A 19,132-nucleotide genomic window follows, 5' to 3' on the forward strand; every position below is an offset into this window, starting at 1 on the left:
CTCTGTCTCTAAATGCAGTCGCATTGGGGGTTAGGGTATCAACATAGGAATTTTGGGGAACACCATTCATGTCCATGTCAGAGTTCAGTCCCTAACAGAGCCATACTGACTAGAGTTTTAATCTCAGCTCTATTATTTACCAGCCGTGTGACCCTGGGCAGATGAACTTACCTCTCTAAGCCTCAATATCCTCACGTATAAGATGGGGACAGTTAAGGTGACTATACAATTTTTTATCTAAACCTTTTGCTAGAGAAAGGAGATGCTATTAATAATTTTGCCAGGACAACAGGCAAACACCATGACTGTTTCAGGCAAACAAGGACACATAGTTCCCTCCAGGAAACCTACTTTGTGGTATTGTTGGAATACATGTAATGTATGCAGACTTCTAAGCACATTGCTTGGCACATGGTAGGCACCAAAATATATAAGTATTCTCTAATTATTTGAGGCCCTCGGTTGGCCTCCCTGGCACTGGGTCTTCCCCTGCTCACAAAATACCCCTTAACCATTCATCCCCTACCCAACCTGCCAGGAATTCCCTAAAGATGGAAGGGAAGGGGGCGAGGAGGAGAGGGAAGGAGGGTGCTGGCACATTAGGTCCTGTAGAGGCAAGGCTTAGTATCTTGGTAGTCCTGGGTGCAACTTTGCACTGGGGCTAGGGATAGCTAGATTGCCATAAGGGAAGGTGGAGGGTGGCCATGAGGGAACGAAATCCTTCCCAAAGGCAACAGTGCACAGGGCGAGCCACCCATGGCATGTTTTAGAGAATTAGGGGTAGGAGTTGGGGGTATGGCTAAGCCTAGAGACAGCAATTTAAAGAGAAGACAGCTTTATGAAGATCTGTTAAAGATCGCAAATAAAGGCCTATTAAAGAGAAGAAAATATGCCAGACTGTAGTTCCTGCATAAATATATACATACATTCCGTGTATTTACATAAAAATAAGCCTGAAATCAACTACAGCCAATGTTACTAGAAGTTATCTTGGATAAGTAGGATTTGCAGGTGGAATCCCAATGTACCCACTGTTTAATTTTCAAATAACACAAAGTAGCATACAGTGAAAAGTAGGTCTCCCTCCTACCCTGACCTCTCCTTCTTAAACAAAAGGCATACTATATGCAGTTTTGCACCCTGCTTTTCTCACTTTATAAAATATCTTAGAGGTTATTCCTGGGCCAGGTCACTGGCTCATACTTCTAATCCCATTGCTTTAAGAGGCCCAGGTGGGAGGATCACTTAACCCCAGGAGTTTAAGACCAGACTAGCAACATGGTGAAACCCCAGCTCTACAAAAAACACAAAAATTAGCCAGGTGTGGTGGCATATGCCTGTGGTCCCAGTTACTCAGGAGACTGAGGTGGGAGCATCACTTGAGCTTAGGAAGTCAAGGCTGCAGTGAGCTATAATTACACCACTGCACTCCAGCCTGGGTGACAGAATGTGACCCTGTATTTTAAAAAAAGAAAAGAAAAAGAAAAAAAAAGATTATTCCTTAATAGTACATATCAATCCTTTTCTTTCTTTCCTTTTTTTTTTTTTCCTCTTCGAGATGGAGTCTTGCTCTGTCGCCCAGGCTGGAGTGCAGTGACACGATCTTTGCTCACTGAAACGTCTGCCTCCTGGGTTCAAGCAATTCTCCTGCTTCAGCCTCCCAAGTAGCTGGGATGATAGGCGTGCACCACCCTGCCCAGCTAATTTTTGTATTTTTAGTAGAGACAAGGTTTCACCATGTTGGCCAGGCTGGTCTCAAACCAGCCTGACCTTGTTGGCCAGACCTTGTGATCCGCCCACCTTGGCCTCCCAAAGTGCTGGGATTATAGGCAATGAGCCATCTCTAAGCCAGTGAGCCTGGGAAATGGGCGTATAGAATCCCTGCCCTTTCTGGCTGACAGTGTTGTTGTGAGGATAGGAATGTATGCACTGTAGGCATGTATAGATGGTGGGTTCCTCCTGGTATCATCTACCTCTAGACCCAGCCTCCTGGGATGACTCTTTCTTTGACAGATGCTGGGGAGTTTAATTCTTTGCAAAGAAAGGTTTTGTAGCTGCTTGTCTGCTCCCTGCTATCCCCACCGCAGGAAACCAAGTGTGTGTTTGTTGTATGATAACACAGATATACACTATTTGCCTCACTGCTTTATCCATCAAGGAACCCCTTTATCTAGGACCAAAGATTCTGAGCTGAAAGGGCCCTCAGAGCAGCCAAGTCATGCATGAGAAGAGAAGGGCTATGAAGTGGAAGCTGAGGGAGCATGGACTGCAGGCTTGGGAGAGGCAGCATGGTGTCCTGCAGAGCCGCATGCTGGCAGAACTGGGTCTACAGACACATTTCATTCAGTTCCTAAAGTATTCAAAGTATTTTTTGATTAGTTGACAACAGTTAAGAACCCTGAGTATGCTTGTACAACATTGTGAATATACTTAATGCCACTGAATTATAGAGGAATTTTATGTTCTGTATGTTTTACCACAATTAAAAAATAGGGGCCGGGCGCGGTGGCTCAAGCCTGTAATCCCAGCACTTTGGGAGGCCGAGACGGGCGGATCACAAGGTCAGGAGATCAAGACCATCCTGGCTAACACGATGAAACCCCATCTCTACTAAAAAAACCCAAAAAACTAGCCAGGCGAGGTGGCGGGCGCTTGTAGTCCCAGCTACTCAGGAGGCTGAGGCGGGAGAATGGCGTAAACCCGGGAGGCGGAGCTTGCAGTGAGCTGAGATCCGGCCACTGCACTCCAGCCTGGGCGACAGAGCGAGGCTCCGTCTCAAAAAAAAAAAAAAAAAAAAAAAAATAGGGCATGGTGGCTCACGCTTGTAATCCCAACACTTTGAGAGTCCCAGGCAGGAGAATTGCTTGAGTCCAGGGGTTCAAGAGCAGCCCGGCAGCATGGTGAGACTCCATCTCCACGAAAAATTTAAAATTTAGCTGGACATGGTGTTGTGTGCCTGTAGTCCCAGCTACTTGGGAGGCTGAGGTGGGAGGATCACTTGAGCCCAGGAGGTCAAGGCTGCACTGAGCTGTGATCATGCCACTATACTCTAGTCTATGCAACAGAGCAAGACCCTGTCTCAATATAAAAATAAATTTACTTCTAGACTGACATGTAAAATTAGTTGCTTTCTTATTACAAGCCTAGGAAAAGCATTTTTAAAAATAAAAATTCTAGTTTTTAATCTTTATTTTTTGAGACAGGGTCTTGCTCTGTCACCTAGGCTGGAGTGTGGTAGCGTGAACATGGCACACTGCAGCTGTGACCTCCTGGGCTCAAGCGATCCCCCGACCTCAGCCTCCTGAGTAGCTGGGACCACAGGTGCATGCCACCACACCCAGCTAATTTTTTTTTTTTTTTGTATTTTTGTAGAGATGGGGGTCTTGGCATGTTGACCAGGTTGGTCTCATAAGCAATCCTCCTGCCTTGGCCTTCCTTAAGTGTTGGGATTACAGGCGTGAGCCACTGCACCTGGCCTAAAGAAGTTTTTAAAAAGGGTGATGGCCAGGTGCGGTGGGTGGCTCACACCTGTAATCCCAGGACTTTGAGAGGCAGAGGCAGGCAGATCACTTGAGGTCAGGAGTTCAAGACCAGCCTGGCCAACATGGCAAAACCCCGTCTCTAGTAAAAGTACAAAAATTAGCTGGGAGTTGTGGTGGGCACCTGTAATCCCAGCTACTTGGGAGGCTGAGGCAGGAGAATCACTTAAACCCTGGAGGTGGAGGTTGCAGTGAGCTGAGATCGCACCACTGCATTCAAGCCTGGGCAACAGAGGGAGACTCCATCTCAATAATAATGATATTAATAAAAAGGGTGAAACCTATTCAACTAAAGTCCTCAGAATATTTACATTGTATTTTTTAAGTGAGACCAAAAAGTTTTTGTACTATTAGTAAATGTTTTTAAAAAAAGAACACTGAGTCACATAACCTAGATTTTTAATATCTCCTGAAAAACTGAAAGATCTGGAAACATGTCTATAACTGGCAGGATAGGCCAAGTAATAGTGTAGTAACAAACAATCCCAAAACCTCAATGGCTTAAAACAACAAAGATTTATTTCTCATGTGATACGCCCATAACTGGCTGAGTGGGTTGAAGTTGGAGGAGTGGCTCTGTGCAAACTGCTTTTGCTCAAGGACCTGGTTTGAGAGAGAGTCACCGTATAGAATGGCACTGATCTGAAAGTGTCCCGCCAAAATTCATATGTTGAAACCTAACTGCCCATGTGATAGTATTAAGAAGTGGGGCCTTTTGGAAGTGATTAAGTAATGGGGGAAGAACCCTCATGGATGGGATTAGAGAATTTATAAAAGATGTTGAACGGAGTACTGTAAGCCCTTTTTGCCCTTCTGCCATGTGAGGGGACAGTGATCATTATAGAAGCCATCATAGTCCCCAGCACTCTTTATGGACTCCCAAAATAGTAGCCAATGGTCAGGGAACATTTGCCATGCTGTCCTCTTCCTCCTTTGTTCTCTGTACCCCTGGGGCTTCAGGTTTCTAAAGATGTGTTTAATGAGACAACCCAGACAAACCTGTGTTCAGTTCCTCGCTGTTTCAGGCATTTAATCTCTCTGACCCTGTCTCTTCTCTTGTAAAATAAAGATAATAATTAGATGTAGCTCATCGTGCTGTGGTGAGCAATAAGACAACACTCAAAATATTCAGCTCAGGGGTATCCCTATCTGTTGAAATGAGCCGTTTGAAGATGAGATGAGTTTTTTTGTTTTTGTTTTTGTTTGTGTGGTATTTTTTAAAGACAGAGTCTTATTCACTCTGTCACCCAGGCTGGAGTGCAGTGGCACAATCTCAGCTCACTGTAACTTTCACCCCTTGGGTTCAAGCGATTCTCCTGCCTCAGCCTCCTGAGTAGCTGGGATTACAGGCATGCATCACTGCATCCGGCTATTTTTTGTATTTTTAGTAGGGACGGGGTTTTACCATGTTGGACAGGCTGTTGTCGAACTCTTGGCCTCAAGTGATCTGCCCAACTCAGCCTCCCAAAATGCTGGGATTACAGGCCTGAGCCACTGGGCCTGGCCTTCGATTAGGTCTTATGTATATTTTATTCTTGTTTCTTTTTTCCTTATTGGGCTTTGAATTTCAAGTGATATAAACCTGAGTCTGATTCTGAGCTCTGCCCCTTTCCAGCTATGGGCCAGTCATTTAGCCTTTCCGAGTCATAGTTTCTACATCTGTAAAAGAGTTGATACTTCATAGAGTTTTTGTAAGGATGTCTTGAAAAACTGTAACTAGCACTGTGACTGTCACATAATAGGTGCTTGATATATATGCTATGTTAGTTATTCCTCTTCTAAGCCAGAGGAGGTGAGGACTTCTAGTATGTGGTACCAGAGTGTGCAGCAAAGAACCTTTTGCAAAGAGCTCTGGCTGAGATGATCAGGATTTGCCATGGACTCCAGAACTCTCAAATCACTTGGAAATTTGTCTATGCAGCATTATCTGGTGTCATGCCTGAGATATTGAAGAAAAAGCCCCAGCCTTTCAGGGGTTTCTGAGAAGACTATGCCTGTTTTCTGTATTCATAACTGTATCTTCCTTCTCTGGGCAGTATCGACAGTGGGTAAAAGAATATGGACTTGAAGTCAGAGTCCTAGCTTCTAGCCCTAGCTATGTGACCAAGGGCAAGTTGTTTACCTCTCTGAGCCTGTTTTCGTAGTTGAGAAACAGGAAATAGGGATGTTGTGAATATTAAATGAGATCGTTCTTGGAAAGAATATTAGCAAGTTACCTGGCGCATGGTCAGTGCTCCACAGAGTCTGAGGAGGTGAGATACTTTTCAAGATAGAATGTCAAAGAAGGGAGGAATGCAATTAGGCATGTCTTTCTAAGCCAGTAAAGGGCCTCTTTGGATCTCTGTATGATCTTTTTTTTTTTTTATTTTTTTGATCCGGAGTCTTGCTCTGTCACCCAGGCTGGAGTGCAGTGGCATGATCTTGGCTCACTGCAACCTCTGCCTCCCGGGTTTCAGCGATTCTCCTGCCTCAGCCTCCCGAATAGCTGTGATTACAGGCACCTGGCTAATTTTTGTATTTTTAGTAGAGGTGGGGTTTCACCATGTTGGGCAGGCTGGTCTCGAACTCCTGGCCTCAAGTGATCCATCCGCATCAGCCTCCCAAAGTGATGGGATTACAGGCATGAGCCAACACACCTGGCCTGGATCTTTGTATGATCTTTGCATGGTAAGGAGCAAAAGGCAAAGAGGTTAGCAGTTTTTGGGGAGGTGAATTAAAACGTGGATGCCTCATTTTCAAAACCTCTTGTAAGGCTGGGTGAAGTGGCTCACGCCTGTAATCCCAGCACTTTGGGAGGCTGAGGTGGGAGGATTGCTTGAGCCCAGGAGTTTAAGACCAGTCTGGGCAACACAGTGATACCTTATCTCTACAAAAATTTAAAAAAATTAGCTGGGCTTGGTGATACATACCTGTGGTCCTGGCTACTTGGGAAGCTGAGGTAGGAGGATCACTTGCACCCAGGAGGTTGAGACTGAAGTAAGCTGTGATCTTGCTAGTGCACTTCAGCCTGGGTGACAGAGCGAGACCTTGTCTCAAAAACAAGAACCTCCCTGCCAAAAACACCCCTCTCATATACCTACCTACAACGGCTAATGTATTACATCCCTTTTGTTTTAAAGATCAAAATTTCTGTATTATAGTTCCTCATATCACTATTAAAATCTACACCTAACACTAATTAAAATAATAATACAGGCATTTTTTTTTTTTTTTTAAATCACACAGCCAGGCATGGTGGCTCACACCTGTAATCCCAGCACTTTGGGAGGCTGAGGCAGGAGCACTACTTGAGGCCAGGAGTTTGACATCAACCTGGGCAACAAACTGAGACCCTGTCTCTACAAAAAAAATTAGCTATGTACAATGATGCATACCTGTAGCTACTGGGGAGGCTGAAGCGAGAGAATTGCTTGAGCCCAGCAGTTCGGGGTCACAGTGAGCTATGATTGTGCCACTGAACTCCTGCTGCGTGATGGAGTGAGACCCTGTCTCAAAAAAAAAAAAAAAAAACAAATCACACAGTACTATAGGGTACACAGAGAAAACTAAGACTCTCTGCTGCCCTAGACAAAGTTCGTCTCCCTTAGCAATCATTAATATTCATTAACATTTTCTTGTGACTCCTTCCAGACATAACCTGTGCATGTATAACAGCAAAAACATATGGGAACAAATGTGTAGTGCAGATAACTAAAGCAATACGTATGTCTTAATGGACATAATCACCCCATGCTATCCCTCTTCCTTTATTATACCAACCCAAGCATACTTTTCCCATTATTCTGCACTTTGCTTCCTTCATTTACTGATATCTCTTGATGACTGCTCTGTAATTATACAAGTAGATCTACCCCATTTTCTGTATGGCTGCATGACAGTCTACTGTAAGTATACTGTTTTGTAGTACTGTAGCCAGTATCATACAGCCAGATATTTCGGTTGTTTTCTGCCTCTTTCTACTACAAACAATTCTGCAATGACTATTAGTAACTCTTCGTTTGCAGAGTATTTTTTTTTAAGAAGAAATTCTTTTCGTTTTCCTTTTTTTGAGACAGTCTTACTTTGGTGCCCAAGCTGGAGTGCAGATCTCCACTCGCTGCAACCTCTGCCTTCTGAGCTCAAGTGATTTTCCCACCTCAGCTTCCCAAAGTGCTGGGATCACAGGTGTGTACCACCACGTCTGGCTAGTTTTTGAATTTTTTTTGTAGAGATGGGGTTTCGCATGTTGCTCAGGCTGGTCGCGCAAACTCCTGACCTCCACCCACCTCGGCCTCCCAAAATGCTGGGATTACAGGCGTGAGCCACCACATCCGGCATGCTGCATAACATTCTGTATTACGTGTATATCACTGTTAAGCATCTTATCAGTTGATGAACATTAAGCGTTCGGGTTTTAAATATTCCAGCAATGCTGACAAACCTGCAGTGAAAATCTTGGCACATGCCTTTGTAACCAAACATGGCTATCAACCAAGAAGTGACATTATTGTTTTGGGGGATATACACAATTTTATTAGATCTTTAAATTGCTGCTGGGCGCGGTGGCTCACACCTGTTAATCTCAGCACTTTGCAAGGTCGAGGCAGGCGGATCACCTGAGATCAGGAGTTCAAGACCAGCCTGGCCAACATAGTGAAACCCCGTCTCTACTAAAAATACAAAAAAATTAGCCGGGCCTGGTGGCACGTGCCTGTAATCCTGTAGCAAGAAGAGCAGCAGACAAAACTCCTCAGACACCAAGTTAAAGAAGGGGTTTATTTGGCTGGGGGCATTGGCAAGACTTCTGTCTCAAGAGCCGAGCTTCCCGAGTGAGCAATTCCTGTCCCTTTTAAGGGCTCACAACTCTAAGGGGGTGCACATGAGAGGGTTGTGATTGAGCAAGCAGGGGGTATGTGACTAGGGGCTGCATGCACCAGTAATTAGATGGGAACAAAACAAGATAGGGATTTTCACAGTGTATTCCTATACAATGTCTGTAATCTATAGATAACAGAACCAATTAGGTCAGGGGGTCGATCTTTAACTACCAGGCCCAGGGTGCAGTGCCTGGCTGTCTGCCTGTGGATTTCATTTCTGCCTTTTGGTTTTTAATTCTTCTTTCTTTGGAGGCAGAAATTGGGCATAAGATGATATGAGGGGTAGTCTCCTCCCTTAATCCTCCCTTTTGAGACTCTCATTCATTTTATTAGTGGGAGTTCTCACTTTCATTTTCACTACCCATGTCTTCTTGCAAGACAGATTGATAGTGATTCATATAGCACACTTGTGCATTATAGTGAACTAAGGTAGTGATGAAGCTTTTTATCATTCGAAGAAGTACAGGTAGCAAACAAGGGAGCAGTAAGTAGGTTCCTATTACTATTATAACTCTTATTATAAGGGTTTTAAATCCTCCTAGCGCTGGGAGTCATTTTCTAAACATGGCCTCAGGATCAAATCTATGCCACACTTGCATGGGCACATGTGCCAGTTTTGTCATATCTCTAACTATGTTTTCAACTACTTGCCCTTGATTATCTATGTGTAGGCAGCAATTAGTAAGGTTAAATTTCCTACAGATCTCTCCTTCAGCTGCTAGCAAGTAGTCGAGAGCTAATCTATTTTGATAGATAGCATTTCTCATCTGAGTTTCTTGCTGGACCAGAATAGTCAAGGTTCTGCCAGTTTTATTAGTGATTATTTTTAAGATAGCTTGTAACCGTATGATTCAGTTAATCATGTAAATGGGGGTCCAGTATCCCCACGAGCCATCTTGTGCCTAAGTAGCAGGCCTATAATATTGTATGATTCTCTCAGGGGGCCATTTATTTATTTATTTATTTCAATTTCTTATAGCTATGCTTCTCTTTTTGTGGGAAGCTAGACAGGGAAGCCCAGGAGTTTGCCTGTTTTTATGGGCAATAGGAAGAAAGATGGTTTAATAGTGCCAATAACACAACTACCTGCCCACTGGTCAGGTAATTTGGCATGAGCTCTATGCCCACAGACCCAGTATAATCCAGTGGGGACTATCCAGTCCCGATGGGACTCCGGGTGGGTCCACACGGTTTGCAACTTTGGGAATTTACTAAATTGACTTCTCTCTGTGTGATTTTTAACTCCACCAAGTGACTCTTTTTGTGGTACCATTATACGGTTTCTGTCTTGGACAACTAAGTCATCCTACAGGGTGAGTTAATTCTTTTTCTTCTCTAGCTATGCAATATTGTCCTATAATTGAGGATTTTAGGACCCAGAAATTATCAGGGTGATTCTTTTGAGCTGGGAATTCATCAGGAACTGGGTCTGTAGGTAGTAATTCTCGGACTTCCTATGGCCATTGATCTCTTATTACAGTTCCTCCACATGCATAACATGAAGTGACATTGAGAGACTGTGCTACATGCTTGGCTAATTGCAAAAACACATTTCTTGTTTTTCCTGGAATTTCTGGTACTGGCACATTTAGTTCATCATAGAAAGTCTGAAACACTGGCTCAGGAGAGCATTTGTAAACTTCTCCTTGAACCAAGATATTTACTGGAGGACCCTGTCTGGCCCCGTCAATTCCTAAGGTCACACGCTCCTCTTTTTTTCCAGTGAGGATCAAGGGGATTGGTTATTACTAGCTCTAAGGGGTTACATTGACCCTTAGTACAGGAAGGGTCATTTTTTTCCTTTCTGAAGGTGGACTGGATCCTTTTCATCTTTTTTTTTTAATCCAAGTGGCCTAAATGACACAAGACCAGTATTTACATTTATTTCCACACAGTCCTAATTTATGACAGATGTACTTATTTTCTGCCATATAGCCTCTTTTCTAATTAAGAGAACCACACCTTATTCCTAACTTATTACTATTAATGACAGCACAGGCATCAAATTTTCAGGTGACTTGTTTGGGCACCCCCTCTTTTTTTTTTTTCCTGTTTTGGCTAACACTGTACTCATATCGTTTATGAGCCCCTACCAGTCTTCAGTTCTTAATCTTATTTTAAAAACTGTGGTCATGGGAGGCTCAGATGGGTCATAACACACATCAGGTTGGTCAGTTCCTGGGTTACATACCTTGTATAGAATAATATTATACAAACAAGTTCTTTTTAGAGTTCCAGTACACTTATAACCGTAAAATAATAGGACCATAGCAACCTTTTGTCCTACCCTCAGTGACTTGACGTATACACAGGGAACAGCCCTCAGTCTGAGGAAGGTCAGTTGAAGTCCTTACTGTACAAGTCCAAATTTTAAGGAAAATGAGACCTGTGATGAGTTTCCTCATGCTTTGGCTGTGCGTGGACCAGTCAGCTTCCGCGTGTGACTGAAGCAGGGCTTGTCGTCTTCTTCAGAGTCACTTTGCAGGGGTTGGCGAAGCTGCTCCCGTCCACATACCGCTCACGGTCTACTGATGTTTAAGGATGGTGTCGGAGGTTGGGCCTGCTAGAATAAACTGAGCCCAACCCCTCTACACAGTTATGTTCAACTGGGCTCTCTGATACTGGGAGCAAGGTGGTGGGGTTTAGGGTGTTGCAAACTTCAGTGGTTATGTGGGAATTTTCACATAGCAAGCTTTGGTACTTGGTTAATCTAGCATTTGTTAACCAATGATGTCCTTTGGTGTTTATTAAAGTTACCACAGCATGGGAGGGAGGTCTTTATATTCAGGTTTTGCCTAAGGGTTAGTTTATCTGCTTCTTGTGCTAACAGGGCCTTTGCTGCTAGGCCAGCCTTTGGAAACCTTGTCTAGTTGTTTTTGAAAGATAGGCCACTGGCCTTGGCCAGGACCCCACAGTCTGGGTTAAAACTCCAACTGCCATTTTTTCCTTTTCTGACACACAGAGTGTAAAGAGTTTTGTCGGTTCAGGTAGTCTCAGGGCTGGGGCCGACATGAGTTTTTCTTTTAACTCATGAAAAGCTCATTGCTGTTGGTTGTAAATAGATGTAGTTTATCTAATCTACATTTTTATTAACTGTCACCTACTAAAATATTGACTCAAATCCTGCAGCTATTTGATTTCAAGCTTTAAATTGATCTGGTATTCCTCGTGGGACTCCAGTTGCATCTAAATGACATGAGAGTCGAAAGACCCATAAGGGGCTTCCCTCGCTTTATGATGTCTTATTATTATTTTTTTCTTCTGGTTGATGAAATGCCAGGGTGAAAGGGATAGCCAATTGGACTAAAGCACAAGTGCCACTACAGTTATTCAGCAGAGTGCCCAGTAAAGGTCCACCACAATACCACCACACATCTGCTCAGGGATGAACAAGGGCTGACTGATTGATAAGCTCTTGAAAATTCTTTTTTTTTTTTTTTTTTTTGAGACGGAGTCTGGCTCTGTCGCCCAGGCTGGAGTGCAGTGGCCAGATCTCAGCTCACTGCAAGCTCTGCCTCCCGGGTTCACGCCATTCTCCGGCCTCAGCCTCCCGAGTAGTGGGAACTACAGGCGCCCACCACCTCGCCCGGCTAGTTTTTTTTTGTATTTTTTAGTAGAGACGGGGTTTCACCGTGTTAGCCAGGATGGTCTCGATCTCCTGACCTCGTGATCCACCCGTCTCGGCCTCTCAAAGTGCTGGGATTACAGGCTTGAGCCACCGCGCCCGGCCCCGCTCTTGAAAATTCTTAAGCTCACTGCATCCTTTCAGGTCTCCAAGGAATGCTGAGTTTCCTCCCTGTCGTGAGAGACACGAAGTGAACTTAATATTGGGAGACGGAAGCTGGATGGCCCTCAGGGGCTGAAACGCCGTGTGCCAGACTTTGAGATATAGCAGAGAGAGAGCTTGGCATGACTTATTACCCCAGGCTGTAGAATCCTGGAAAAGAGCTACCATGCAGCCCACACCTGGTCGACTGGAGGACCACCTTAGTGGAAAGGGGACAATCTGGGCCTCTGGCCTGCCATGTGCACAAGCATAACAATTGCTTTTGTTTAACATGCAGATGGAATATTTGATCCATTTTAACCAGGCATTTGCATCTTGGTATCCTGTCTTAATTGCTAAAGTTTAAGTCTTTAACTTCTATGATCCTCTAGTAAAATGAATGTATGGTTTTAGGGAAATTACAAAAACCAGTCGGGGCAGTCCATCCTTGCTCTTTAGTGGTCCACAGAATGTTGGACCAACTATGGCATGAAAGCTGTACATCGGGGGGCAACACTCATGGTTGGCACTGGGGTCTTTATCGAAATCTCCTGAGATTAAATGGTCCTAGTTTACTAATGCCTAGTCTGAGGAGAGTCAGGAGGGACAGAAGTACTTTTCTGAAGTAGAAAGCTGTCTTTGACTTGGCAAGTCCTCGCAGGGTATAACAAGGCAAGCATTAAATGCAATAGTTCGTGGCGAAATTGACTTGGTTATATTAATAACTAGACGGTCAGCAATAGAATGAGGAAAGAAGAAAGAGTAATAGAATACACTAAAATAATTAAATTTTTCTTAGCTTTAGTTTGGTAGGGTTTTCCCCTGGGACTATGGCCCACAACTCTGGAGGGGTAGGCGCTTTCTTGACTCGGGTGTGATGAGTCCATCCTTTTTTTGCTGTACGAACAGCAGTCTTGGTGGTTAGCAGCACAAGGTAGGGTCCTTCCCAGGCTGGCTCGAGTTTTTCTTCTTTCCACCTTTTGATGAGAATGTGATCTTCAGGCTGGTGCTGGTTTACTGGAAATTCTAGGGGTGGTACATGTGCTAAAAGACTTTTAGTTTTTTGTTTTTTTGGGTTTTTTTTTGCAAGAAAGGAAAGTGGAAGATAAACCGAGTATATAATTTTTGAGAAATTGACCTTTTGTTTTAAATGGGAGTCGACCTTGGGAGTGGACTTTATAGTCCTTAGTGCCTTTTTACTGAGAAATTTCCTTTAGCACCTATTTTTATTAGTTTTTAAACCAAAGAAAGCCAAATACCATTTTCCATTTAACAACGCTTCTTGTATGATTTTTACACCAGATAAGCTAAAGGTTATCTTTATATTAGTGTGCCATTAATGTTAAACCTAATTTTAATAAAACCTTGTAGATATATTTATTTAATTTTTAATGTTTGACCATAAGGTAAGATTTTATAGACTCTTTTTAATCTTTTATAATTTTTCCTAAAGAACAGGTTGGTGCTTTAAGAAAAACCTGTTATGCTTTTACTTTAATGTCCAGTTCACAGAAAAACTGGATGATACTTCTTTAACTTTAGCTAATATGCTTACACACAGAATGTTCTTTACAATTAACGTTTTCAAACTTGCTTAAACCTTCAAAACAAAAAAAATTTTTTTTTAACTTTTTAATGTAGGTAAAAATGTACAGTCTTATGCCTCCTTATAATCCTTTTACCAAAGGTATATTTTGCTTTTCTTATACACCTTGCACATAAACTGTTTTTTTCCCCAATAGTTTTACATTCAGGAGGCCTAGTTACTTTTAAATTATAAAACATTTTTTGCATAAATTCTTTTTTAACACACTTTTTAAAATAACTTTTTTTTCTCCTTCATGACTTTTACAGGCAATTTTTCAACATGCCTTAACTTTCTGACTTATTACAAACATTTATTTCTTTAAATAACCAGTTAATTTATTTCAGGACAAGAATTTACCATAAAACACTCCTTTTATATAAATTCCGCCCCCCCCTTTTTTCCCCTTTTTTTTCCGAAGATGATAACCATTCTTTTCCAAAGTGAACCTTTTTTTATGTCTGTGGACTAGACTGTCTAAGGCCGCAAGAATATAAGTTACTATAATACATGTTACACTGTTAACTTTTAGCAAACTTTACTTTTGTTGAAAACGTTGTAAGTTTGGGATTTTAATTATCCTTTGCTATTCATAAGACCTTGTTTTGTCCAAATTAGAATTGGTATGATGGCTTTTAAAGGAATAGGGTACTTTTTTTTTCTTTTTTCTTAACTACTTATTTCTCTCCTCCTTTCTCTCTTTGACTTTCCTTTTGCCTCTGTCTCTTCCTCTCTCTCTTTGCCTCTTTCTCTCTCCCTCTCTCTCTCTCCTTGACCCCCTCTTTGTCTGTCTCTTCCTCTCTCTGTCTTTGCCTCTTTCCCTCTCTTTCCTTTCTCTCTCTCTGCTGGTCGTTCCTTGCCTCTGCCAGCCGCTTACGCTGCTGTTGTCTCAACCACTGTGCGTTGGGGGCAGGGGTCTAAAACCAGCTGTAACCAAGTGTCTATGTACAAGAACTGGTCTGGGTTCCCTGGCTTACATGTTACCTTGTGCTATACCTTTGAAACATGGGACCTGTCCAGGCTTCCTTCTAATGGCAAACCTACCTCTAATGCTGGCCAGTCTATCTTACACAAAGTTTTAAGTGTTCCTGGTGTCATAGTACTCTATAGTCTCCCTTAAATCCTTTTTTTTTGAAAATTTTCAACATAGTTCCTAGTGGAGTGGGCTTACTTTGTGCCTTACCCATGTTTCCTCTAGACAAAACACCACGCTAACACCACACGCACACCACAAAAGAACAGGTAAAAAGGGCACACACACACTTTTGTAGTTTACACCAAACCAAAATAAAAACCAAAATCAGAGTATCCAGGAATCCAAGCCAGGTCAAAACCAACACCAAAGTATCAAGTCAAAAACAAAAACCAAAGTGCCGGTACAGGCACACCGTCGGTGATTAGCCCACACTTCCCCTCAAATGGAGTGGACAAGTTCCCAAGACCGGTCCTGTCAAGCAACTCAAACCAAATCAAAATCAAAACCAAAGTGCCAATAAAGGCACGCCATGGGTGATCAGGCCACGCTTCCACTCAAAGGGAGTGGGCAAGTTTTAAAGACTAGTCTTACCAAATTTTAGATGTCCAGACTCCAAGTGCCTGTTCCTTTCTGGTGTTCAGCCACTGTTTTGATCCTCCACGGGAGCCTGCCACACACTGCTCTGGCGAAGCGTACCACCAGGGCAAATGCCTACCCGGGAGCGCTCTCAGCTCTTTGGCTGGTTGGAGTACCCCCGCAGGGATGTTCCACAGGGCAGGCTTAAGCCGCCTAAGGAGCTGCCTTGACCATCCACCATTCACCTCGCTTCCCGGTCAGGGAACCGAGAAATGTAACAGGACTAGCGGCAGACAAAACTCCTCAGACACCGAGTTAAAGAAGGAAAGGGTTTATTCGGCCAGGGGCATCAGTAAGACTTCTGTCTCAAGAGTCAAGCTCTCGGAGTGAGCAATTCCTGTCCCTTTTAAGGGCTCACAACTCTAAGGGGTGCACGTGAGAGGGTCGTGATTGATTAAGCAAGCAGGGGGTACGTGACTGGGGGCTGCATTCACTGGTAATTAAATGGGAACAAAACAAGATAGGGATTTTCACAGTGTATTCCTATACAATGTCTGTAATCTATAGATAACAAAATCAATTAGGTCAGTGGTCAATCTTTACCAGGCTCAGGGTGCTGCACCGGGCTGGTTGCCTGTGGATTTCTTTCTGCCTTTTAGTCTTTACTTCTTTCTTTGGAGGCAGAAATTGGGCATCAGACGATATGAGGGGTAGTCTCCTCCCTTAATCCCAGCTACTCAGGAGGCTGAGGCAGCAGAATCGCTTGAACTCGGGAGGCGGAGGTCGCAGAGAGCCGAGACCACATCATTGCACTCCAGCCTGGGCGACAGAGTGAGAATCCATCTCAAAAAAAAAAAAAAAGAAAAAAAAAAAATTGCTTGGCAAAAAGATCTGTATCACTTAAAATTCCCTCCAAAAATGAAGGGTAGCCATGTCCCTCATGGCGGGTCACCTGGGTTAAATTACTAATCTGTAAATGTTAAGTTTCGCCAATCTTCTTAGTGTTTCAATTGAAGAGTCATGTTGTGAAATGCCAATCTTAGTCCACCTTTTAAAAAACTTTGCAGGGGTTCTCCACGGCCCTCAGAATAAAGTCCAGATTCCTTTGCAGAACAGGATCTTGGAGATTCCCTGCTCCAGGAAACTTCAGGGGCTTCTCTCCTGGGGACTGTTCCCTGGTTTTGGGAGCGCCCGGGCAATCGCGAGCCAGGGCAGCGTCTCGCTCAACTCGGACCCAGGCCTGGGGCTCCACTGACTCTGACGGGGCCGGGCTGCTGCGGGCGTGGAGCCCTGAAAGACCAGAAGGGGCTTTCACTTCGCTCCTGGGCTTCCCGAGTTCCAGGCTCGGGTTAGCCAGGCGCAGGAAGGCGAGCGGCCCGGCTCCCCACAGGCTGAGGCCGGCGCCCGTGCTCCTTGCAGCTCGGCCTCTCTACCCCCACATAGGCGCTCCATGTGCTTCATTTCCAAAATTCTCAACGAAACTCCGCGGGAGACCCTCCCGCCTCGTCACATGCCCGAACGAAAACAAACCGGGGCGTGTCTGTGCCTGACGGCTGGGAACCAAAGCTATTTCCACAGAAAATGCCCACAGCGACCCACGCAGGGCCGCCCAGCCATGAGTTATAGCCCCGCCAGTGCCTGAGACGCCAGGAGGAGGGGATGAGTTGCCCTTTAAAGGCGTAGCGACGAGAATAAGCCCCCATCCGCGGCAATTGGAGGCTGAACAATAGTGCCCAGGCTCGAGACGTGGTGCGAGGGCCCAAACTACACTGGAGCACGCGCGGAACACCGTGCCTCAGCCGCCACAAAGGGAGCCTCGCCACACGCCCGCGGCCGCCTCGCAGCGGCCGCCTCGCAGCACCCGCCCGGAAGCGCCTGGCGGAAGGGCGCGCTCCCAGGCGCTTCCACTGGCGACCTTCCGGCGGGAGCCCGCAGGCGGCGCAGGAGCGACTTTCCTTCCCGTGCCCCACAGCAGTGCTGAGTAATGGTGAGGGCAGCAAGGCCCTTGGCCGTCGTATGTAAGAAAAAAGTTGTAATAAAAACAAAACCACCCGGGAAACTTTGCCACTTGGTTCCCCACAGGTACCAAACTGTGCAGAAAAGGCGGTGTGCACGCCTCAGAGCCGGGACCCAGCAAGTCAGGGAAAGAAAGGAAAGAGAGCAGAAGCCGCAGCCTGCATAGCCTCACAACCGCCCAGAGGGCACGGTCGCCCTGGGGCTCGGTCTCTTTCCGAGCAGCGCAACCTCCGTGTCTATCAACTCCTTCCGGCATTGCGATTGGCCACAGGCTGTCTTGGCGTCTCGGGCGCCCGCCTCCTAGTTGCTAGGGGTTTACTTCCCCAAAGTACACGGGCCCCACCTTGTGGCGCAACCGCTCCTGCATGGAAAACGGATCTCCGCCCAGGGGAAGACGTGTTAACGAATAAGAGCAGCCCCGCATATTTATTGGCTACTCTGGGTATCAGTCAAAGAACTGCTCACCCGCCTTTCTATTGTACTTTTCGGTTATTGGTCTCTCTTAGTGCCGATCTGTTACTAGGGAAACGAGATCCTCACAGTCTCATAGGCATGAGTCAAAGCCAATCAAGAGCCACGCCTTCATCCCCAGTAAGTGCCCAATTGCTGTTCGAAGAGCCCGGAGGACGCGGTCGGGATTGGTCATCCCGTCGCCCGACCTGGCCGTAACAAGTTAGGGTGAGTGGCAGCTATATAAACCGGCGGCGGAGCACGCGTGTGTGCGGACGCAGTTGCGTGAGGGGTTTCTGCTATCCTTGGTGCTGTGGGGCACAGCTAGTTCCTCTCCAGCTCAATCAGGTAGGTATGCAGGGGTGTGGGCGGGGCAGGGCAGCCAGAGGACTAAGCCGAGCCGCGGCAATTGTGAGACGGAGAAGTCTGAGTGGCGCTCGCGGCGGCCGCGCCAGGCGCGTCCCCCACCCCCACCCCCACCCCCACCCCCACCCCAGCCCCAACGGCCGCAGGCGCGCGCGGCGGACGGACGGGAGCGCGGCGGCTCCCCGCTCCCCCTCCCCTCCCGACTGGGGCGCGTGGCCGTGTCCGCCGCGTGCGCGTGCTGCGTTCAACGGCCACGCGGGGCGGGAGTGAGTCGCGGCCGCCGCCCGGGCCCCAGGGCGGTCTCGGGGACTAGGGGCTCTGCGCCCAGCGTTTCCCGCCCGCCACCCACTCCGCCACGCGCCTGCGGAGTCTTTTCGTCCCCTGGCCAAGAGATCCAGTCGGTTCGGACCAGAAGGAGGCTTTCGTTTAAGGGTGGGTGCAGCACTAAAGTCTGGAGTCTTGTAGTCCGCGCGCCGCAGAAGTGTCTTCAGTTTTGCAGGGAGGAAAGGGAGCAGCGAGTGCACGGAGTGATAGTAACAACCAGTGTTCTTTCCACGCTCTCGCTGTGTGCCCGGCACTGTGCGGAGCCGCTTTTCTGCCTTTGATTTGATTGTCGCAGTGAATCGGCGAGGTGGGTACGGCTGTCCTCCTTCCGTAGCGGCCCAAGGCAAGGGTCTGGAGAGCGGGGTCACAGGCACGCACGGGAAGGGCGGGGATTTGCTGACGCCGGGCCCTCTGACTCCGAGTCCCCCGCTTCCCAAGCTTGTTTTATTCTTTGCCCCCAGAGCACTTGTCCCTCGGGACAGCATCAGCCTCAAAAGGCCACCTGCCGAGCAGGCTGCAGCGGCATTTGTACTTGGGCTAGTTCTGGGCTTCCAGGGAGACAAGGGTTGATAGTGGGAATGTGACAAAGGAAAAGGGTTTGGGCTGCTTTTCTACGTGTATTCGTACAGGCCGTGGGTAGATGTGCCGCCACAGTAACTTCTGGAAAAAAGTAGGGAA

At 46.0% G+C, this 19,132-nt stretch overlaps 1 protein-coding gene across 5 annotated transcripts in view; it reads left to right on the forward strand.

The window, feature by feature from the left end:
- The first annotated feature begins 17,989 nt into the window (after nt 1-17,989).
- Nucleotides 17,990-19,132, forward strand: part of G3BP1 (G3BP stress granule assembly factor 1) — a 40,079-nt gene continuing 38,936 nt past the window's right edge. Inside the window, exon 1 of one of the 5 annotated variants that reach the window (XM_025386841.1) lies at nt 17,990-18,116. The gene's annotated coding sequence lies outside the window, so the exon portion shown is untranslated. The remainder of the gene's footprint in view (nt 18,117-19,132) is intronic. The other 4 variants (XM_025386839.1, XM_025386843.1, XM_025386840.1 and 1 more) reach the window with 4 other exon arrangements.

Source organism: Theropithecus gelada, chromosome 6 (genome assembly GCF_003255815.1).
Source record: "Theropithecus gelada isolate Dixy chromosome 6, Tgel_1.0, whole genome shotgun sequence".
Classification (NCBI taxonomy): domain Eukaryota; kingdom Metazoa; phylum Chordata; class Mammalia; order Primates; family Cercopithecidae; genus Theropithecus; species Theropithecus gelada.